Genomic DNA, 25,010 nt, shown 5'->3' with positions numbered 1-25,010 from the left:
TCCCTGACAACACACCTACATATATATATATAATCAACATCAACCAAAGTGACATATGGCATTTTTTTCTTCCTTTATAATAAATAGAGGTCCCTGGAAATGTTTTAAGAAAAATGAATTCATATCTATACTTAAGAATGGGCACATTTGAATTGAGATTCCTTTGAAGAAAGTTATAATTTTCAAACACCACCACGCCTAAAAGATATGAGTATTCAGAAACTGAAATCACTGAAAATTAAGTTACTAAAACGTTTGGCATATACCTGTACTTCGTGTAATTAATATTTTTCAGTAATTCAAGAAACAGATAAAAATATTTCACCCTAATTTTAACTTTCTATAATTCCCATTTGAGAAACAATCTAGAAATTATCACCTGCCTGAATATTTTTGGAGTAGAAAAGATGACACAGTGCTGACCTGTGGGCTGACTCAGGTCCCAAGACGCATGTTGTAGGAACCCTTTGGCTGTTGTTGCGGTTCTTTATTCCAGGGTCCCCAACCCCCAGGCCAAGGACCGTTACATGTCTGCAGCCTCTTAGGAACCAGACCACACAGCAGGAGGTGAGTGGCGGGCTAGCGAGGGATGCTTCATCTGCCGTTCCCCATCGCTCACATTACCTCCTGAACCATCCCTCCCCCACCCCACGTCCGTGGAAAAATAGTCTTCCAGAAAACAGGTCCCTGGTGCCAAAAAGGCTGGGGACCACTGCTTTATTCATCCATTCAAGAGCCTGTACTAGCACGTTGTGTAATAGCAGGCACCTTGCTAGATTTTGGGACACAACAATAATCCCTGCTCTCAGGCATGTTACAATCTTCTTCACTCAGCATCTAATGGATCCAAAGCCAGGGAAGAGAAGCACCTCACAGCCACAGACTACAACAAGGAAAAATAAAATGCTACTACCACCCGGTGTTTGTGTGTCTGTCTCTTTGCTTCTTTTAGGAGGTGGTGATATTTTTACATAAAAATCTGAATTTCTAGCTTCTCTCTTTAAAAAAAAAAAAAAATCAGATCTTAGCATACTATACCAGAAATCCCCCTTGGCAACAGCTAACTGGAGCCAGGTGGCAGCGTTGTACTTCCCAGATCATTGCACGTGCTTTCTCTAGTTCACCAATGTTACCATCACTCCCATTAGGTTCACACATCACTCAATTCTATTATCGACTTGGTCCTCATATTACAGTATTGAGTGTTGCCCCTCCTAGAAATGACTAGCAGTCAGAGAGCCTGGCTATAGCCTTGGGTCTGCTGTTTATTAAATATGTGACCTAGGATGAATGACTTAACCCAATGACCCTCAGCTTTCAGTTTTCTCTTCTGAAAAAAAAATAGACAAAAATTAAAGATAATAAGACAAAACAAACCAACTTTGCTTTCTGGGCATGGCAATCGTGAATCTCCAAAGAGAAATCTATAGAAGGGTTTCAAAATCTGGGAAGCACTGACCAAAGAGTTAGCCTTGTTGTAATTATATTTTCAGAAAAAAAAATCTAGAAAGTCAGAAATAACAGCCTGTGTCTGATTATTACTGTAAAGACCACAGAGTACTCTCAACTGAATCAAATCTCACATGACCTCTATGTGACAAATATTACTTTACCCATTTTGTAGATGAAGAAAACCCAGGCTGAAGGGCCTCCCTGGTGGCGCACTGGTTGAGAGTCCACTTGCTGATGCAGGGGATGCGGGTTCGTGCCCCAGTCCGGGAGGATCCCACATGCTGCAGAGCGGCTGGGCCCGTGAGCCATGGCCGCTGAGCCTGCGCGTCCGGAGCCTGTGCTTCGCAGCGGGAGAGGCCACAACAGTGAGAGGCCCGCGTACCGCAAAAAAAATAAAAATAAAAAAGAAAGCCAGGCTGAAAAGGATCAAGGGACATGCTCCATCATAAAATGTTTACATTTTTATCAAGTCCAATTTCAAGATTGTTACCATAATTTTAATACCCATGAAGAGACCATGAACAACTGATACCACAGAATGGAAGACTAACCAGTAAGCTGAGCCATCTTTTTCCAAGGACAAACTCCAGAGAAGGAGTACAGACAGTTTTTGAAGAGGAACACTTTTTTTAGTTTGTTTGCTTTGTGGTACGTGGGTCTCTCACTGTTGTGGCCTCTCCCATTGCGGAGCACAGGCTCCGGACGCACAGGCTCAGCGGCCATGGCTCACGGGCCCAGCTGCTCCACGGCATGTGGGATCTTCCCAGACTGGGGCACGAACCCATGTCCCCTGCATTGGCAGGTGGACTCTCAACCACTGCGCCACCAGGGAAGCCCTGAAGAGGAACACTTTTTAGAGGGTATTATATGTTGTAATATCAGGGAAATATCTTGAATAAATATTTGTAATAGACCCTCATATGGACTTTTAATAAACTGGAAGGGTTAACGATTTTGAGGATGTACTCTCTTATTAAATGTTTCTCAACATTATATCATTTTCTTGGAGACTGTTATCAGTAAGTAGGTATTCAGTAACCTCTATGAGAAACAAATGCCCTTAATTTTATTAAAATCTACTTTTATTAACCCCCTCCTTACCTTCTATTTTAGCCCATTTGAACCATACTGCAGTTCAGAAAGAAATATGAGAATGGACCTGGCTTACTTTCACCTTTTCAAGAAGACCTTGATATAGTAAAAAGTCTGATTTAAACATGAAGTAAAGATTTATCACTTACCTTTCAGAAAAGACTCACCATAGGAACAGTAGGCTTTTCTAATGCATTTACATTTTTATTAGGCTTACAAAAATTCAATTTAATGGTGTCTTTAGGTACACGTTTACTGAATAAAATCAAATATATATTATCTTCATAATAACTTTTTTTAAAAATGCAATGGACTTATTTAAGTTTCTTCCATGGTTCACCGTAATTTAGGTAGAGAAAATTCTAAATGAAGAAGCACAGGAGTGACTTTAAAGTACGTAGGAGATCTCCACACAGTTAATTTAGAAGCACTGTGGGAAATAAATCAGGAGATATGTGAAAGAGTAACCAGTTCTTGGTGGGAGGTAAACATGAGTGAGTAATGTGCAACCTACTGTTTACACACTGCAATCACCTGGTTGCTAAGGAAAAAGCTTATAGATAATGGCACTGCCACTACCATGGTTTTGTTCTAAACTTCTGAATTAAGCAGAGAAACTCAGACTAGAATGCCACATGGAGAACACAGTGCCAGGGACCATACACTTAGCATGCTGGAACTAAATGTTAACAGCAACTGCAGAAGATGTGACTGCAGACTCAAACTTTCTGAAACAGTCATCTACAAAACTGGCTGTTTGGTGATCGCGCTTCATGAAAAGAGACAGTCCCAAGAAATCTGTAAGAATTGTAAGCCACAGTTTACAAATTTCAAAAACGGGGGAGAAATGTTTAGCATCCCAGCTTTTTATTCTTCCAAGTGAAGATTTTGAAAACAAATAGCATTTCCATCTAGTGTGGCCATTGCTTCATTATAAGAATAAATAAGTAAAAACATCCTAGTTCTAGGAGAACTAGATTTCTTTCCATGGACAATTTCATTTAGGAAAAGATAGCAGAAAACCTACAGAAAAGAAGACTTCTAAGGCAGGTTGGATTCCCCAGGCAACAGACTCTTCACACATTTATCTTGAAGGAGGTTTTTATAGGAGTGCTTTGGGGATCAACATCTATAGAAAAAAAGGGAGGGAGAGAAAGGAAGCAGAATTGGCAGAAGTTCCAATGGTAACTTGTGGGGAATAATGAACATGGGCTGTCTTGTTTTGGGGTGAGAGGGCAGGGTCCTTTATACCCTCCAGTGTTGAGTTACTGAAAACAGACCACCTCATGAAAGAGATGTGCCTTTGAAAGAGGGTTGTCTGTGGGCAGCATCCCCAGCAGGCGGGGTAAGAGTCCTTAGCTCCTGAAGGAGGATCGGGGCAATGCATAAGAGTCCATACAACACTTTTGTCCCAAACTAGTGAAAATATTTTCAAGCACTGGCATTAAAGACAGTCACCTTTAAGCCTTTAATCTTAAGAGGTCACCATAATGCAAAGGCCACTTAAGATACAATCGTAAAAAGTAAAAGCTTACAATGCTCTCATATTGTCAGATAACATCTGCAGGAAAATCATTCCTGTTGCTGTTTGATACAAAATGACTTCTTAAGTATCATATCTACAAGGTGGTTCTAGAAAAAAGATGGTGTGAATTCATTTTTCTCTGCTCTACTCATTTTTCCCTCTAAATACAACTAAATACCCTGGAAATTATTCATCAGAAAATGATAAAAGAACTCTGAAACCTGGAAAAAAAGGTCACTGGCTAGGGACCTCAGAACTTGGAGGACAACAATGTGGTGAGTCCCCTGGTTTTCTGTGTATTTCCCATATACGCTGGACTGGGCACCAGAGCAGGAAGAGCCTGCTCCCTCTAGCCAAAGGACCAGAAAAGGGGAAGCCTAATAGAGACCCAGTGAGGAGCCCCAGTCTCTGAGGCACCAATGGGCAGTCTGATCTGGAAGCAGCAGCAGTGAAGTCCTAGGCTGACCTCATTACATATCTGACAAAAGACTAGTATCTAGAATATATAAAGAATTCTCCAAACTCAATAGCAAAAAACTAAAACAGCAACAACAAAAATCCAATTAGAAAATGGGGAAAAGACAAGAAGAGATATTTCACCAAAGAGCATAGGCAGGTGGCAAGCACATGAAAAGACGTATAACATCATTAGCCATTAGAGAAATGCAATTTAAAACCATGATAAGATACCACTATATACCTTTCAGAATGGCAAAAATTAAAACAGTGATAACATCAAATGCTGGTGAGGATGCAGAGAAATTGAATGACTCATACGTAGCCGGTGGGAATGTAAAATGGTACAGTGATTCCGGAAAAAAAGTTTGGTGGTTCCATTTAAAATTAAAAATGGACTTATCATATGACCCAGCAATTGTACTCTTAGGCGTTTATCCCAGAGCAATGAAAACTTATTCTCATGCAGAAGTCTGTACATGAATGTTTACAGCAGCTTATTTGTAATAGCCAAAAAGTAGAAAGTATCCAAACATACTTCAATAGGTGAATGTTTAAACAAACTGCAGTACATCCGTAACATGGAACAATATTTAGCAATTTTTAAAAAGCCAATCTCAAAAGGATACATACTGCACAGTTAGTTTTATATAACATTCATGAAATATGAAAATTATCAAGATCAAGAACAGATTAGCAGTTGTTAGTGGTTGGGGATGATGTGAGGGGATGGGTGTGGCTATAAAGAAGTAGAAGGAAGGAGTCTTGTGATGATGGTACAGGTAAGTATCTTGATTGTGTTGGTGACTGCATGAAACTACACGTGATAAAATTGCATAGAGCTACACTTACACACGTAATATACATACACACACACAGAATGCCTGTATAACTGGTAAAATCTGAATAAGCTCTACAGATTATACCAGTGTCAATTTCCTGGTTTTTCTATTGTACTATAGTTAAGCAAGATATTATCATTGGGGGAAGCTGGGTAAAGGGTCCACAGGACCTCCTTGTGTATTTCTTTACTACTTCCTATGAATCTGTAATTATTTCCAAATTTAATTTTTTTAAAATCAGACCTACTGATTACTGATTACTCAGAGTAAAAATTCCAAATCTAGGTATTGTTTCCTCTGCAGTTTACCCAGCATCTGCATCTATCATTGGAAGCAGATCATAAGCACATCTCAGATGCCCATACTTCCAATAATTTCTCCAATCCCCAGGCTCAATTCCCTCCTCTAGGCCCCTTCTTATAGTTTAAAGAAGGGAACTAGCAGGGTGGGAACCTCCTCCATGGCTTAGCAAAACTCTATGCCAGTTCTCAGGTTGTCCTTCAACTCTATTATGGCTCTATGCCACTTCTGTTGTCATCATTTTCTCCATTTCTGATGCATCAGGGTTGCTGCTGAAAAAGGTTTCGTTGCAGCCTTTCCTTATCAAAAATAGACCAGTTTTGGGCTTCCCTGGTGGTACAGTGGTTAAGAATCCGCCTGCCAATGCAGGGGACACGGGTTTGAGCCCTGGTCCGGGAAGATCTCACATGCCGCAGAGCAGCTAAGCCCATGCGCCACAACTACTGAGCCTGCACTCTAGAGCCCACGAGCCACAACTACTGAAGCCCAAGTGCCTAGAGTCCATGCTCCGCAACAAGAGAAGCCACCACAGTGAGAAGCCCACGCACAGCAACAAAGACCCAATGCAGCCAAAAAATTAATTAATTAATTAATTAATTTTTAAAAATAGACCAATTGTGATTGCTTGTGGCATTTTACAGTGATATGTACAAAACAAACAAACCCTAAAGCATGGCAGAAGGTCCTTAGGCTTTTATATAAATAATTTACTCTATATAAATTCCCCTAAGAGAAATTTGTGTCAGTCTACAGAAAGTGTCTCTCTCAGGGGACTCATACCAGTTGTCTGTATTTCAGTACACTGATAGCCATTTGCAATTTGCAAAGAAAAAAATATATCTTTTATATCTGAAGGGGAACACCACACTGTTATTCCTTTGTAAGATTAAGAAATTTATTCTAGTTTAAAAGTTAGCTGAATTCTTACTCTTTTTACAAACTAGACTTTAAAACACAGCCAGTAAATTGACCAAGCACTACTGCTTTTATCCTTCTGATATGTAAGCCTATCAAAACATTAGTGATAAAAAAAAACATTAGTGATGAAAACCTTCATTTAAAAAATCCTGTTATTCAATTATAATATGCATTTCACTACCACACTGTATTTATGACCCTTAAAAGCCAAAGCTGGAACTGCTCTAATACTGATTTCTTCAGTGCTTATCATTAATTAAAAAGTAAAAAACTATTACCATGGTATCTGCAATCAGGCTTTCAAAGTAAGAAACATCAATATCTGGTAATTGAGAACATTTGGGAACAAATTTTAATGAGCAAAAACTCAGGAGAGAAAAGAAAAATGTTCCGTATTATTTCAAATTGTAACCAGATCAGTATATGCTACTGAAATATTACAACTGCCCATGCCTTCAAGGCATCTAACCAATTTTTCTCCTTAGCAGATGCCAAAAAGAAAATACAGTCAGACTCGCCCATTTATATAATGTTTACATATATAACACATCAACAATATATTGTTTGAGGTTTTATGGAAGCCAACGTCAAGAAGCAAAACATGTTCTGCCAATGTACTTCAGTTCCTGCTCATCCTTAGACGTAGGCAGATGGATCATTAAATTATGGCTGTGCTAAGTACCTACTAAAGCATAGTGATGTACTTGTGTCAAGGGCACATAGATGAATAAAACAGTTCCCACCCTAAAGGAGTGCAAAATCTAGTATTGGAGCCACATGGAGAGTCTGCAAATGAAAAAACTCAAGCACAGAGTGTGTCCATGGTGAAAGGGAAGTCCTTAACATCAGCTGAGACTGAGAAAAATAGAAAAGAAGAGTGGTAATAGCAAGAATGGTTTGAGTGTCTTTGGCTCCCTAATCTACTCTATCAGCATCCACCAAGTCACCTCAAATAAACAAATCTATTTGTTATGTACCTGTTAGGTACCTGCAGTTTCAAAAAATATCCCCTAGCTTCCCCTTATGTATCAGTCAGGGTCCCAGCAGGACACAGATGGCCCACTCTAATTAAAATAGATTGAGGAGGGTTTAATAAAAGAGACCATTTACAAAACTTTGGGTAGTATACAGGGAAACCATAAGGAATAGCCAACACTCTGGAGTTATTATCATCCTTAGCTGTAACAGGAGAAGGGAAAGGAGCAGTGCCCAGAACCTGGAAGGAGAAGGTCTGGTTGGGAGTTAATATTAAGAAGAGATTTAGATAGAGGGACACAGCTAGACCAAGTAACAGCTATTGGGAGGGATCCAAGGCAACTAATACCCTGACCTCACTCTCCTCCGTTCCTCTGATCTCTTGTTTGGGTTTCCAACTGGCCAGAAGGCAAAAAATCCACTGATGAAGTCCATATAGATGGGCAGATAGAAGAGAATAGAGTTCCTGATTCCCACTGTAGAAAATCAGGAGCTACCAACTGCCTAGGGCAGAGAGTTGCTCTGAAAATTAAATGATATAAGGCATATTATGCAAACAAACACAACCTCAAACATAGCACATGAATGAGAAATGGAAGTTATTAAATATATAATAAGGATTTTCTTCATTATACAATTCAATTTAGCAATTATCTATGCCTCCTATCATTTTCTCTCCACACGAAAGGTACATAGGAAGGGGAGAGAAACCAACATTTCTGGAGTGACTACTACATTTGCAGCACACTGCTAAGCATCTGGGATATGCCATCTCATCTAATTTTCCCTAGGAACTACAAGATAGGAATTATTTAGCCTATGGGATAGGTGAAGAAACTGAAGCTCAGATACATTACCCATCTTGCTTACAATCATAATTAGGAACTCAGATCCGTCAAACTCCTAAGCCCATGATTTCTCCATTATTATATGTGATGAGTTGTAGATGGGCTACATGCCCACATGAGAAATATTTTTCATCAAACTGAGGGAAATCAGAGGACAAGCTTGGTAAAGGTAAAACATCCATCTTAGAGTTGCCATTAAGAAATAGTCAATAACTGATAGATATGAGGAAGAAGAGAAGAATGGTGATGATGATGATGATGGTGATGACGGTGATGGTGACGACTGATGGTGGTGCTGGTAATGATGATAAACACCTCATCTTAACAAAGGGCTAAAGAGCTTCTATAACTGACACCAAGAATTCCTTAAATAGGGTATCAGTATGTAGTTGAAGACTACATTTGACTATTGTTAATATGATGACTATTTGTTAATACTGGTCCCTCAGTCATAAGAAGAAGCTTTTTCCAGAGCAGGCTGTGTGGTATAGCAGCTTGAACCCTTTGAACTTCAGTTTCCCAGTCTGTGAAATGCAGTAATAATGTATGTGGTGCCTAGAGCTGATGTGAGGTATGAATGACAGACTGTGTTTAGAACACCTTGGAACAGGGCCTAGAACACAAAGTCAAGTTAGCCTTTTAATACTGTTGGAAGGTTGCTTCAAACACGTGTGGATTCTTGGCAAGTCCTTCTTTGAGTAAAGGACCTAGAAGTAGAAGTCAACCTCAAGCAACATTTTTAGGGAAATTGTTTTTCTTTTGTCATTTCAACAAACAACTGAACCAGAGTGTTTTAAGGATTATTCTACCATGAAAACAGCACTGTCAATGACCACAATAAATGCTAAACAAAATTCTTCATGAAATTAAACAATTTTCATGAACCCAAGGCTATAAATATTTTAGGGGTAACTCATGACACTTTGTATTTATGCTATGTGCCATTACCAATTTTTTGTGTATAAAATATCCTTTCTGATGTAAAAGAATTGTATGAAAAATCAAAAGAAGCCACCGAAGAAACACCAACTTATTGGAGAAAAAAAATTCCTAATTTCCTAATTATTTTCTACAAGTGATTGCATTCAAAGAAACACATGCATTTTTAAACAAAATATATACCACAAATTTCCTCTTTAGATTGAATCTTTCAGGAGTAACTTAGCAAAGTTGAAGCTTTAGTAAAAAATACATGAAATACAGAGTGAATAAAGTCTTTATTTCACCCTCCAGAAAATATCTACTTATAAAATATACACATGGCTAAATTCAGAAACCTACATAGTGGAAAGTTTCATAATTTGATTTGTTATAGTAAGCTACTGATATTTTTGATAGGAAGGAAGAGAGGAAGGGAGATATGAACCTCGGAATATATCCTCTGCAGTTTAAGATATAAAAGTTTTATTATTTCCATTAAGGTACTTAATATTTAACATCAAATGTTGCTTCTTTCATCTTGCTATCTTATTAAAAAAGCCTATCATCGGGCTTCCCTGGTGGCGCAGTGGTTGAGAGTCCGCCTACCGATGCAGGGGATACGGGTTCGTGCCCTGGTCCGGGGAGGATCCCACATGCCGCGGAGTGGCTGGGCCCGTAAGCCATGGCCGCTGAGCCTGCGCGTCCGGAGCCTGTGCTCCGCAATGGGAGAGGACACAACAGTGCAAGGCCCGCATACCACACACACACACACAAAAAAGCCTACCATCAAAAAATTAAGTCTCTATATGAAATGGTTCATCCATAGTGATAACAAGTTTGAATTATAACTTAGTCAATGAAAGGTTGTTTGTCTATATTTTATTGCTTTTGCTATTTCTTTAGTAATAATCATCTTTGCAGTCTGTGCACTGACATTTGCAATAATGAGTGTGCATCAGAAAGTTAGGCCCTGTCGTTTGATATAACAAGAGGCTGTATTTTGTAGCACACAGGCACTTAGCATACCCCACTTCCTCTTTGGCATGAGAGTATAATGGTTTTTTCATCTTTCATATTTAATTACCTTTATAGGCATTAACAACATATTAGTAAAAATCTGTGGAGGGATATGAGATTAATTAGGTTCAGTGGGGTTAAGAGGAGTCATATTTTTTTTCTGAGGTGAAAGTCTACTTGATAACTACAACTTCATTTCCCATAAAGCTAAAAAGAAAGTACTATGTGATTTTCATCTATCAGTTCTTGGTCTCTTATTAAAGACTGAATCAGAGAATAAAATTACAATGCACTCTGACTCCACCACAGAATTTTGTAACTTGAAGGGAACTGCATTCCCGTGTGCAGGCAAATATCCTATCCCACTACAGAATGTGTCCTCTACACTTAACAGAAGTCGCTGATGCTTCACCCAGATCCTGTTTGGGTTTTGGGATCTGTTTTACTAGTTTGGTAGCCCATTCCTTCTTACAGGTGTTGCTGCCAATCTTCTCCAAAGGACTGCCCTTGAGCGAAAGAGTCCCTTCACCCAGAGGTGCCTGGGAGACATATCACCATAGCCACCCCCTACCCAGGGCCTATAGCTAATGACTGACTAGTGGAAAGGGGAGCACTTTGTCTCAAGGCAGGACTGCCCCTGTGGTACGATTCATGCTCCAGAGCTCCTCATGCGATCAGGCTAATTTTATTGGAAACCACATCCTTGGTAACTTCTTCCCCTGCCCTATCCTAATACTCTCACTCCCTTCCTGGTTTCTCCCAAGAGCCCTCCCTTAATAAATCACCTGCACACCAAACCCTGTCTGAAGACCAAGAACCCAACCTAAGACTCCAGAGAAGCAAACACTGATGAAAAGACAGGCACATAATTGGTCTCCCAGTTTGGGCAGGTAAGCAACAACATCTCAGCCATTTTTAAAGTCCTTGTCTACGGAGCTTTACAAGCCCAAGTTGGTGGTGGGGGGAAAATGTCACATGCCATTATGTAACTGTGTGAAGGGAAGTTCCTAAGATCTACAAACTCACCTCACTGACAGGAGTCACTAACTGATTCCTACTCTGGGGAATGCGGCAGTTGGCAAGGGCTGCCCTTCTTGGCAGATGTCAGGTGGTGTCCTGCACTGCAATTCCCCACTCACTGGGAGAACAAAATGAGTCTGGGGCTAGTGGAGGGAAAAAATATGACAAGCCGAGCATCAAACTACAAACAGCTCTTTGAAACCTCCCTGATAGAGATGATGGTGTTTGTGCCATACCTATTGAGTTGAATCCAATAATAGAATGGATGGATCACCACTTACTCTGTGCTGTCAGTAATGAAAGCTATCAAAACTAAGCCTGAATGCACCTCACTGTTGCCATGTAAATCTAACATGGACAGCTTAATGAGGGAGGGACATTACCTTTTCTCACACTCCAATTTTACTCATTAAAGAAATGTGGCCCATATTGGCAATTAACTTGAGAGATTAATTAAATCCAACAGCAAGTTCAGTTCCTTCCACAGTGCATTCTGATATCATAGGAAGGGACCAACATGCTGTGGGCACTTAGCACATGTTAAATAATAATTACTAAAATAATCTAATTTGGACTATTTTTTGCAGAAAACTGGCAGCTAACCTCACCAGTAGACAAATGCCACAGTCTGATACATCTACTCAATATTTCACATGGTCTTACTCTAAACTCTATTATTCCTGAAACTCCCAACAAATACTGCACAATAAGTGTGTTTCCTCCCTCAGCAATTTCACTCACCCATAGTATTCACTATAACTTATTGGGCCCCCTGAAGAGTGAGGAGGCAGCCAATCAGACAAAACACAAACTCTGACCCAGCTTAAGAAGTAATAGACAGGATCCCATTGTGTCTTCTTCAAAACAAAGACTGACACTGACATGGGAAGGAAAGAGCAACAGGGGTAGAGGCATGACCTTTATTCCGTGTCAGAAAGCCACATGGTGTGCTCTGGTTCGCTTTCTTATGTGTTCTCAGAGTCAACTGAGTTCTATTTTTGTGCTTTCTTCTCTGAAATGCTAAAGTGCTTTCCTCGTCTATCTACAGAAAATCTGGTTTTAAGAGGAGTCTTACAAATTTGACCAATTGGCAGAATGGTAATTAAATTCTTACTTTGGTGAAAGTCAATAAAATTGTTTTAAAATGTTTGCTATAGAATCATGTACCTATAATATAGATCAAATTAATACAATAGAGTTATTATATAGATACCACCTATGAATTACAGTAGTGTCTATACCCCCTCACCCCCACACAGCTCTCAAATCCACCTACCCAAAAGGTGATTCCCAACAGTCTCATTAGCAAGGACTCCTCTTATTATCATTTGAGAATGGAGGATAAATTTTTAAATATTCTATATATCCAAGATTAATAATCAACTAATTTCCCTTTTGGTGTTATTAAGAAAGGTACATATTCTGTTGAAACTTCTGATCAACAAATCAACATTAGGACACAGAATTAACATAATCCTTGGGAAAAATAGGAAAAGGTAACATTTGGGTACCTTCTTCACAGTCAGTGTGGTTACTGATACACTTTAGGAAATAATGAAATGAGTGTGAAGATCTCCTTTCTAGACAGGGAACTCTATGAAAAGGTGATGTCCTAGACCTACCCTAATAGGCATAAGTGAAGAAAATTTATATTAACAATCGTTTAAACTGCAAGAAGCTTTATCTACCCAAGTGGCACCTTGGAACTAGAAAGAGATGGTAATTAACATCAAGTCCCAATGTTCTAATGTAATCATATCACCTGAAACACAGTATCTCCAGGCATATCTTCAACTATGACAAAAAATGTCTATGCTATTAATATACTTCTTGACCATCACAGACTGAATGTTTGTGTCCCTCCCTAAATTCATATGTTGAAATCCTAACTCCATTGTGATGGTATTAGAAGGTGGGGCCTCTGGTAGGTGATTAGGTCACATAATGGGATTAGTGCTCTTATAAAAAGAGATCCCGAGAGCTCTCTTGCCCTTTCCATCATGCAAGGACACAGTGACAAGATGGGCTATGAACCAGGAGAAAGGCTCTCACCAGACAGTGAATCTGCCAGCGTCTTGATCTTGGAGTTCTCAGCCTCTAGAACTAAAAGAAATAAATTTCTGCTATTCAAGCCACCCATGGTATTTTTGTTATAACAGCACAAACAGACTAAGACAATGACAGAGTGTTCCTACAATTGATGACAAAAAAAAGTATATGGAAAACAAATGACTGAATTTTTCAGATTTGCAGTGGTCTTAAATTTGCATCGAAATGAAAATATTTAATTCAACTGATCCAATATTAGTCCATATTTTTCATTCAGGCTATTATTTTAGACCTACTACTACTAACAATGTCTAACATTACTAAGCTCTTACAAAGTGTTTTATGTGCATTCAATCATTTATTTGACTCAATAACACTATGTAAGAAGTACTATTATCATCCCACTTTACAGATGAAGAAACTAAAGTTTACTTAAGTATCATACACAGCTATACGGCATCCGTGTTTACCTGCTCCTTGGTCAATCTGGACCAAATGACCGGGGTGGAGGAGGGGGTAGGGAGAGGTAGTGGGGGTGTGAAGTTTGATATTTTGTTCTAATGGTCAAGGAGAACACTGTGAAATGTCTGAACAATAACTTGTCCCAAGACCACAAGCTTACCTTCAGTACTTCGAATACTGTAAGAAATATGTCTAAAGTTCTTTCTGATATTTCTTACATCACCAGTTTTACTGCATATAATACATATTAATTGGATGTAAGATCTATTTGAATATTTCTCATTGTAGCAGAATTGTATAAGGAGAGTTAAATAATATAGGGAGCTGATACTTCTGTTTAACAGAAAGTAAAAGTTGGGAAAAACATAATCTCAATAATTCCACTGAAGTGGGGGTGGAGTCAAGATGGTGTACTAGGACGCAGAATTCGCGACTCCACACAACTAGGGCACCTACCAGGCACTGGTGGGGGTCCATGGACACCTAAGGGGATGGGAGGAACCCCCAGCAACCAGGCAGGACATGGGGCATGGGGGGGGGAGTGAAGGGGGAGGAAAAGTGGAGGCGGGTCAGGACTGGCACCCCTGAGGGACGGCTGAGGGAGGGGAAGGGATCCCATGCCTGAAGGGGGATATTGGGGAACTACTGGGAGGGCAGAGGATCAAAACGGAGAGTGGCCAGGTTTCCCCTGCCCACTTGGGCCCCCAGGAACCTGCTGAGATCCCAGCCCTGATCCTCTGCCAACCGAGGCCCCTCCAGCCATGCAGGTCCTGAGACAGTGGGAGGGAGGGAAGGGGGAGCAAAAGTAACAGCCGGACATCTGGGTTGGCACCCCTGAGGGGTGACTGGCGGAGGGAAGGAGTTCCTACACCCAGCGGGATCCACTCACGGTTAGGGGTCCAGCGGACACAGGGGAATCCCTGGGGGAGATGGTGGGGAGGGGTGCAAACGAACAGAAGGGAACATGGTCAGTGCTCTCCCTGTCCACTTAGGCACTGGGGAGCCTGCTGGACTCCCAGGCTTAATCCTCTGCCCTCGGAGCCTCCTTGCTGCTGGGCATAACCCAAGTCCCACCCCTACACCCCCACCCAGGGCCCTATCTCTACACTCAGAGACCCCCTCCAATGCACTGGGCCTAAAACCCACCCAGACACCCTTCCTCAGGGCCCTAATTCCAAACTCCAGAACCACACACTCCAGAGGCCCTCCTTTCCTAGTGCTGCCTCTCTCCTTCCGCACAGGTCCTAAGCAGAGGCCCCGCCCCATGCTTGAAGGTAGCCCTGCCAAGGCCCCACCCCCAGGGCCTTTTCTGGCTAGCGGGTCCTGAGCCTAGGTCCCGGCCTATGCTCAAACATAACCCCCCCACCCACCTAGGTCACCCCACTCTAAACCCCGCCCCTGCCTCAGTTCCACCCCCGCCTAAACTCCACCTCCATAGCCAAGACTTTTATTTTCTTTTTTCCTCTATTAGATTGGAGTTCTGTTTTACCTTGTTGATTCATTGTTGTTGAGTCTTTTATATTTTTATTTTCCCTAGTAAATCTTTTATTTTTTGAATTGTACTTTATTCTTTATACTTTCTTATTGTTCTCTCCTTTTGGCTTGTTCCCCCACTCCTTTTTTTTCTCTGTTGTGGTTTTATTTTACCTTGTTAAAGTTGTTTCAATTATAGTTTTATTTTTCTTAATGTATTTTTTATCTTTCTAATTTTATTTTGTTTTTCATTCTTTAATATTACACTGCTCCCTTTTTTATTTCTTTTTTTTTTTTTTTTAAACCGCGCCATGAAGCTTGCAGGATCTTGGTTCCCAGGCCAGAAATCGGGACTGAGCTCCTGTGGTGGGAGCTCCAAGTCCAAACTGCTGGACTAACAGAGAACCTCAGACCCCAGGGAATATTAATTGGAGTGAGGCCTCCCAGAGGTCCTCATCTCAGCACCAAGACCCATTTCTATCCAACTGCCTGCAAACTCCAGTACTGAATGTCTCAGTTCAAAAAACCAGTAAGACAGGAATACAGAACCACACATCAAAAAAAAAAGAAAAAGAAAAAGAAACAACAATACAATATGTTACAGACGAGGAAGCAAGGTAAAAACCTACAAGACCAAATAAATGAAGATGAAATAGGCAACCTACATGAAAAAGCATTCAAAGTAATGATGGTAAAGATGATCCAAAATCTCAGAAACAGAATGGAGAAAATGCAAGAAACATTTAACAAGGATCTAGAAGAACTAAAGAGCAAACAAACAGTGATGAACAACACAATTACTGAAATTAAAAATACACTAGAAGGAATCAATATCAGAATAACTGAGGCAAAAGAACAGATAAGTGAGCTGGAAGATAAAATGGTGGAAATAACTGTCAGGGAGCAGAATAAAGAAAAAAGAATGAAAAGAATTGAGAACAGTCTCAGAGACCTCTGGGGCAATATTAAATGCACCAACATTCGAATTTTAGGGGTCCCAGAAGAAGAAGAGAAAAAGAAAGGGTGTGAGAAAATATTTGAAGAGAAGAGTCAAAAACTTCCCTAACATGGAAAAGGAAATAGTCAATCAAGTCCAGGAAGCACAGAGAGTACCATACAGGATAAACCCAAAGAGAAACATACCAAGACACATATCAATCAAACTATCAAAAATTAAATACAAAGAAAAAATATTAAAAGCAGCAAGGGAAATGCAACAAATAACATACAAGGGAATCCACATAATGATAAACAGCTGACCTTTCAGCAGAAACACTGCAATCCAGAAGGGAGTGGCAGGACATATTTAAAGTGATGAAGGAGAAAAACCTGCAACCAAGATTACTCTACCCAGCAAGGATCTCATTCAGATTCGAGGGAGAAATTAAAACCTTTAAAGATAAGCAAAAGTTAAGAGAATTCAGCACCACCAAACCAGCTTTACAACAAATGCTAAAGGAACTTCTCTAGGCAGGAAACACAAGAGAAGAACAAGACCTACAAAATCAAACCAAAAACAATTAAGAAAATGGTAATAGGAACATACATATCGATAATTACCATAAATGTTAATGGATTAAATGCTCTGACCAAAAGACACAGACTGGCTGAATGGATACAAAAACAAGACCCATATATATGCTGTCTACAAGAGACCCACTTCAGATCGAGGGACACATACAGACTGAAAGTGAGGGGATGGAAAAACATATTCCATGCAAATGGAAATTTAAAAAAAGCTAGAGTAGCAATTCTCATATCAGACAAAATAGACTTTAAAATAAAGACTATTACAAGACACAAAGAAGGACACTACATAATGATCAAGGGATCAAACAAAGAAGAAGATATAATAATTGTAAATATTTATTCACCCAACATCTGAGCACCTGAATACATAAGGCAAATGCTAACCGTCATAAAAAGGGAAATCAACAATAACACAATCATAGTAGGGGACTTTAACACCCCACTATAACCAATGGACAGATCATCCAAAATGAAAATAAATAAGGAAACACAAGCTTTAAATGACACATCAAACAAGATGGACTTAATTGATATTTATAGGACATTCCATTCAAAAACAACAGAATACACTTTCTTCTCAAGTGCTCATGGAACATTCTCCAGGATAGACCATATCTTAGGTCACAAATCAAGCCCTGGTAAATTTAAGAAAATTGAAATTGTAACGTATCTTTTCCAACCACAACGCTATGAGACTAGATATCAATTACAGGAAAAACAACTAAAAAATACAAACACATGGAGGCTAAACAGTCCACTACTAAATAACCAAGAGATCACTGAAGAAATCAAAGAGGAAATCAAAAAATACCTAGAAACAAATGACAATGAAAACCCGATGACGCAAAACCTATGGGATACAGCAAAAGCAGTTCTAACAGGGAAGTTTATAGAAATACAATCCTACCTCAAGAAACAAGAAACAACTCAAATACAGGACCTAACCTTAAACCTACAGAAAGATGAACAACAACAACAAAAAAAAACCAAAGTTAGCAAAAGGAAAAAAATCATAAAGATCAGACCAGAAATAATTTTTTAAAAAAATGAATGAAACAACAGCAAAGATCAATAAAACGAAAAGCTGGTTTTTTGAGAAGATACACAAAATTGATAAACCATTAGCCAGACTCATCAACAAAACAAGGGAGAAGACTCAAGTCAGCAGAATTAGAAGTGCAAAAGAAGTAACTGACACTGCAGAAATACAAAGGATCATAAGAGATTCCTATAAGCAACTATATGCCAATAAAATGGACAAGCTGGAAGAAATGGACAAATTCTTAGAAAAGCACTACCTTCCGAGACTGAACCAGGAAGAAATAGAAAATATAAACAGACCAATCACAAGCACTGAAATTGAGACTGTGATTAAAAGTCTTGCAACAAACAAAATGCAGGACCAGATGGCTCCACAGGAGAATTCTATCAAAGACTTAGAGAAGAGCTAATACCTATCCTTCTCAAACTCTTCCAAAGTATAGCAGACGGAGGAGCACTCCCAAACTCATTCTATGAGGCCACCATCGCCCTGATACCAAAACCAGACAAATATGTCACAAAAAAAGAAAACTACAGGCCAATATATCTGATAAACATAGATGCAAAACTCCTCAACAAAATACCAGCAAACAGAACCCAACAGCACATTAAAAGGATCATACACCATGATCAGGTGGGATCATTACCTCTTAACCATTACCCCAGGAATGCAAGGATTCTTCAATATACACAAATCAATCAATGTGATACACCATATTAACAAACTGAAGGATAAAAACCATATGATAATCTCAATGGACGCAGAAAAAGCTTTTGACAAAATTCAACACCCATTTATGATAAAAACTGTCCAGAAAGTAGACATAGAGGAAACCGACCTCAACATAATAAAGGCCATACATATATGACAAACCCACAGCCAACATCGTTCTCAATAGGGAAAAAATGAAACGCTTTCCTCTAAGATCAGGAAAAAGACAAAGTTGCTCACTCTCACCACTCTTATTCAACATAGTTTTGGAAGTTTTAGCCACAGCAATCAAAGAAGAAAAAGAAATAAAAGCAATCCAAATAGGAAAAGAAGAAGTAAAATTGTCACAGTTTGCAGATGACGTGATACTATACATAGAGAATCCTAATGATGCTACCAGAAAACTACTAAGGCTAATCAATGAATTTGGCAGAGGAGCAAGATCCACATTGATGCACAGAAATCTCTTGCATTCCTATACACTAATGATGAAAAATCTTAAAGAGAAAATAAGGAAACACTCCCATTTACCACTGCACCAAAAAGAATAAAATTCCTAGGAATAAACCTATCTAAGGAGACTAAAGACCTGTATGCAGAAAATTATAAGACACTGATGAAAGAAATTAAAGATGATACAGGTTGAGAGATACACCATGTCCTTGGATTGTAATGAACATTGTGAAAATGACTGTACTACCCAAAGCAATCTACAGATTCAATGCAATCCCTATCAAAATATCAATGGCATTTTTCACAGAACTAGGACAAAAAATTTCATAATTCGTATGCAAACACAAAGGACCCTGAATAGCCAAAGCAATCTTGAGAAAGAAAAATGGAGCTGGAGGAATCAGGCTCCCAGACTTCAGACTGTACTACAAAGCTATAGTAATCAAGGCAGTATGGTACTGGCACAAAAACAGAAATATAGATCAATGGAACAGGATAGAAAGCCCAGGGATAAACCCATGCACTTATGGTCACCTTATCTTTGATAAAGAAGGCAAGAGTATACAATGGAGAAAAGAGAGGCTCTTCAATAAGTGGTGCTGGGTAAACTGGACAGCAACACGTAAAAGAACGAAATTAGAACACTTCCTAACACCATACACAAAAATAAACTGAAAATGGATTAAAGACCTAAATGTAAGGCCAGACACTATTAAACTCTTAGAGGAAAACATAGGCAGAACACTCTGTGACATAAACCACAGCAATATACTTTTTGACCCACCTCCTAGAAAAATGGAAATAAAAACAAAAATAAACAAATGGGACCTAATGAAACTTAAAAGGTTTTGCACAGCAAAGGAAACCATAAACAAGACGAAAAGATAACCCTCAGAATGGGAGAAAATATTTGCAAATGAATCATCGGACAAAGGATTAATCTCCAAAATATACAAGCAGCTCAATATCAAAAAAACAGACAACCCAATCCAAAAATGCGCATAAGACCTAAAGAGACATTTCTCCAAAGAAGATACACAGATTGCCAACAAACACATGAAAAGATGCTCAACATCACTAATCATTAGAGAAATGCAAATCAAAACCACAATGAGGTATCACCTCACACCAGTCAGACTGGCCATCATCAAAAAAATCTACAAACAATAAATGCTGGAGAGGGTGTGGAGAAAAGGGAACCCTCTTGCACTGTTGGTGGGAATGTAAATTGATAGAGCCACTATGGAGAACAGCATGGAGGTTCCTTAAAAAACTAAAAATAGAATTACCATATGACCCAGCAATCCCACTAGTGGGCATATACCCTGAGAAAACCATCATTCAAAAAGAGTCATGTACCACAATATTCATTGCAGCACTATTTACAATAGCCAGGACATGGAAGCAACCTATGTGTCCATCGACAGATGAATGGATAAAGAAGATGTGGCACATATATATACAATAGAATATTACTCAGCCATAAAAAGAAATGAAATTGAGTTATTTGTAGCGAGGTGGATGGACCTAGAGTCTGTCATACAGAGTGAAGTAAGTCAGAAAGCGAAAAACAAATACCGTATGCTAACACATATATATGGAATCTAAAAAACAAAAATGGTTTGATGAACCTAGGGGCAGGACAGAAATAAAGGCACAAAAGCAGAGAATGGACTTGAGGACACAGGGAGGGGGAAGGGTAAGCTGGGACGAAGTGAGAGAGTAACACTGACATATATACACTATCAAATGTAAAACAGATAGCTAGTGGGAATCAGCTGCATAGCACAGGGAGATCAGCTCGGTGCTTTGTGACCACCTAGAGGGGTGGGATAGGGAGGGTGGGAGGGAGACACAGAGGGGATATGGGGATATGAGTATGCAAATAGCTGATTCACTTTGTTATACAGCAGAAACTTAACACAACATTGTAAAGCAATTATAGTCCAATAAAGATGTTAAAAAAAATAATAATTCCACTGAACTCTTAGTACATGTAGGAATAATGGTATAATAATACATTACTGGAAAAATAAAATAATTTAAATTCACATTCTCCAATATGAAGAGTTTCTGTTTTATTTAGGTAAGCTTCTGAAACTTCCTTTCTCTCCGCAAGGTAGAAATTTTGAAGTTAAAGGCTATGAGCAATTACATACACTGGCTTATTTATCAGTTCTTAAATTTAGATTATAGAAAGTTTCTTGTGTTAGCTAAAGAATCGTCTAAATTCTTCACAAACATGGTTATAGAATCCCAGAAAACTGATCCTGAAGAAATTCCTGTTTGTGACAATTCAAAAAATATTTCACCATGAGATCTAGGTGCAAAAGACATGAATTCCAAGGATTTACCACTTTTGATATTAAAGCATTTCCCATTTACTTTTAGCTTACTCATGTTGCATGGAAATTGATCTGAAATGCCATTTTAGGCAGAAATTTGTCCTCATCATTAAACTTTTCTTGATGAATCCAGATCATCAATATGAATTATTTAATTATTGAAATCCTCAGAACATATGAAGGGAGTTAAAACTAATCGTCAATATACCAAATAGCCCTAGGCTGTTAGGTATCTTCATTCCTCTGATTTTTTACAGACTCTGTAATAGTGGTCTTCTAGCTAAAGTTCACAGAATCAGTTATTTTTACGAGACTCAATCACCAGAAGCTCAACTTCTTTCCTAAAATTGATCTGAGAATGCACTTCTCAGACAAGGAATCATGGGGATGACAATTTCTGTTTAAAGACCTTGTCTTTTCATCTGCAAGCCACTGTCAAAGAACACACTGCTCCTGAGAAAAATTCCCATAAGAGGTCATCAAAAAGGGACTCAATAAGAAATACAACAGAGGGGGGGTGCCTTATTTCACCAGCGGCAGAATCATTTCAAGCCTCCTCCTTACTGTGTCTAGAAATTCATTCTGGACTGAGAATTCAGAACTGAAAAGATAAGTCATTCAGAGGTTCATGAGAAAATTCATGTGAATACAAAATTCAACCTTAAAGAAAGAAAACCTGGGGCTTCCCTGGTGGCGCAGTGGTTGAGAGTCCGCCTGCCGATGCAGGGGATGCGGGTTCGTGCCCCAGTCCGGGAGGATCCCACATGCTGCGGAGCGGCTGGGCCCGTGAGCCATGGCCGCTGAGCCTGCGCGTCCGGAGCCTGTGCTCCGCAACGGGAGAGGCCACAACAGTGAGAGGCCCACGTACCGCAAAAAAAAAAAAAAAGAAAGAAAACCTGACCTAGCTGATTGAGTCAACAAATAAGTTTCTCAAAATACTTTAGATAGGTAGACATTTTTCATAAGCTTAATGAGCTAAATCAGCAGCTTCAAGGTTTCGATAAAATATATTTAAAGCATGTGATTATTTTGTCAAAAAAAATCATTTCTGCAAAGCTGTACTGAATTTTGGAATATTTTTATTTTCCCCAAAGCTGAGTGTATCAAGCTGAACGTGGTGCCTCTAAGAGAAAGAGCAACAGGTATAATCAATGGGCATTTTAGAGGCTTTGATAAGTCTTTGGTGTACTTCCCAGAAACACAGAAAGTGAACGTCTCAAATGACTGATTAACAAATACTTTTGAAAGTCAGTGTTTCCTTTCAACAAAATTGAAGGACAACTAATTGAGGTGTCAGAGGATGAATCACGAACAATAATTTGATGAGAAATCATTGTGTGATTTGGGGCATAAAACTGGTAAGGAGTTTTTTAAAAAATTCAATGATAAAAAAAATCTCTCCAATCTCATCTACGTGTGTGAGAAAGATTTCTCAATGTTTACATCTAGAAAAATGAAAAAACTGGCATTGTGTTAAATCCTATCTTGTTCCAGAAATAAATAATATTTGACTTCATACAAAACTAGTTTTAAAAAAAAGTGTCCATCTCATTAACAGATGAACTTCCAATAAATTTAACTTTTATATTTAGTGATTATTTATCAATATTTAATATTATTTGTGGTTTTGGTCAATCTGTGCTAATAACAATGGTAATAAAAACTCAATCCAAATGTCATTTTTGAAATTTAGAGAATTATGGACTCAGGAAGTTATATTTATTTTAAGGTTCTGAGACTATACAATGATCAATAAAACGTTTAAGCATATTTCACTGATAAAATTCTGTAAGGTAAGTAAATAAAAACATGAATTAAAAGAGAAAAAGGATCGGTGTCGTTTTCAGAAAGAACTTGCTTTTATATTTTTAAATAGATGATGGTGAGAATCAAATTATAATAGTATTATAGTATTATAGGATCTAAATGGGTATACTTTAAAATGATTTAGACTTTTAATTTTAAAATTCCAACATTTACAATACACCAGAAATTATGTTCTTGGTAATTCTTTAAACTTATGATGAAAAAGTTGAGGTCTATAATTATTCCAAAAATCTTTCAAGGTGTAGGGAACAAAGAAATTGGAGCTTTCTGCTTTATTTCTTCTGCCTTCTTATTTCTGGAATTAGAAAGTGTGCTTTCCTGGCCCTACTTTACCATTTGCTCTTTGGTCCACTGTTCCCTTAGAAATTGAGGTCTCCAAATCACAGAACTGTGGACATGATGAACTGCCCAAACAAATATGATACTAATTATCTGCTTTACCATACGACTCATTACAAGCTTCTTTTAAATAACAATCTCCTCTAGCGCTTCTGAAATATGGCTCCATGATTATAAAAATCCATCATTGAATTCTATTTACAGGTTCTTCACTTTTTTTTTTTTTTTTTTTCCCCGTACGCGGGCCTCTCACTGTTGTGGCCTCTCCCGTTGCGGAGCACAGGCTCCGGATGCGCAGGCTCAGCGGCCATGGCTCACGGGCCCAGCCGCTCCGCGGCATATGGGATCCTCCCAGACCGGGGCACGAACCCGTATCCCCTGCATCGGCAGGCGGACTCTCAACCACTGCGCCACCAGGGAGGCCCAGGTTCTTCACTTTTTAAGTCCAAAATACAAATGTGATGCTTTGATCCTGTAGCAGATTTTCAAGAATAATCCCGTTTTAAGTGTCTTCACAAATATGTTATTGAGTTCAGCATGGCAACAAAAAGAAAACAGAAGAGAAGGGAGAAAGAAAAAAGAGGAGATGAAAATGGTATGATGATATCACAGAAGAAGGTGGGCAACTTTATTAAGCAATCAGGCCTTTTCAAACATGGCATCACCAAATTTTATCACTAATTCATAATAGGATTAAAACACAAATCATTTTTTATATGAGAACAAAGCTAAGTATTGGTTTCATACAGTTCTTGTCCCTATAACCAGATTTATTTCCTGGTTTTCTCTCTGAGACAAGAAACTCCTACTGAAACAGGGGATAAGTATTTCTTGAGGTCTGATGATCCTTACAAGCCCCTTGACCTCTCTATGGAACTCCATTTTCTTACCTATAAAATGAGAAGGTAGCTCTCAACCAATAATTTGAGGAGGAGAAGGAAAGGGGTCAAGGAGGGCAGACGAGAAGGTCTATGTTTCAAGGGACGAATTTTTTCGACAGAATACCCACACCTAGCCCGACCAGATTCTGACTCAAGCTGCATCACTACCCTACACCCCTGTCAACATCGAGAACTCCTGCTATGGGGATTTGTGTTCTTTCCTTCAAAATGAACAAAAGGTTGCCATCACAGTGTATAATTTTAAGGTCCCTGCAGTAATGAGATTCCATATTCTTCAGCTATGACTAGAAAACAGTGATATTCATTTGTTTCTCTTCTCCTATGTCCTTTGTTTCTGGCAAGGATCACTATTTACTCCTTGTAGTGTGTGCCTAGGAGGAGGAGGGGGATAAAAGATGTAGGTGGGGACATGTTTTCAGCCGCCATGAGGCTCAAGAGCTACATTAATCTGTATTTCTATGCTTTCATAACATCACAACTCTCCCAGCTTAAAAAAAAAATTATTAGGAAT

The 25,010-nt window shown here is 39.0% G+C and overlaps 1 protein-coding gene across 11 annotated transcripts in view; it reads right to left on the bottom strand.

Moving 5' to 3' along the window:
• FHIT (fragile histidine triad diadenosine triphosphatase) overlaps positions 1-25,010 on the bottom strand; it is a 1,482,405-nt gene that overhangs the window by 1,227,687 nt on the left and 229,708 nt on the right. For 7 of the 11 annotated variants that reach the window (XM_082639705.1, XM_082639708.1, XM_082639701.1 and 4 more), the window contains one exon: positions 13,419-13,469. The exons of the other annotated variants lie outside the window; for them this stretch is intronic. The gene's annotated coding sequence lies outside the window, so the exon portion shown is untranslated. The remainder of the gene's footprint in view (positions 1-13,418; positions 13,470-25,010) is intronic. 11 annotated transcript variants of the gene reach the window in all.

The sequence above is a fragment of the Mesoplodon mirus genome (assembly GCF_964341445.2).
Source record: "Mesoplodon mirus genome assembly, chromosome: 12".
In the NCBI taxonomy this organism is placed as follows: domain Eukaryota; kingdom Metazoa; phylum Chordata; class Mammalia; order Artiodactyla; family Ziphiidae; genus Mesoplodon; species Mesoplodon mirus.
Note: the sequence above shows the minus strand (reverse complement) of the source record. Positions and strands in the feature narration are given on the sequence as shown.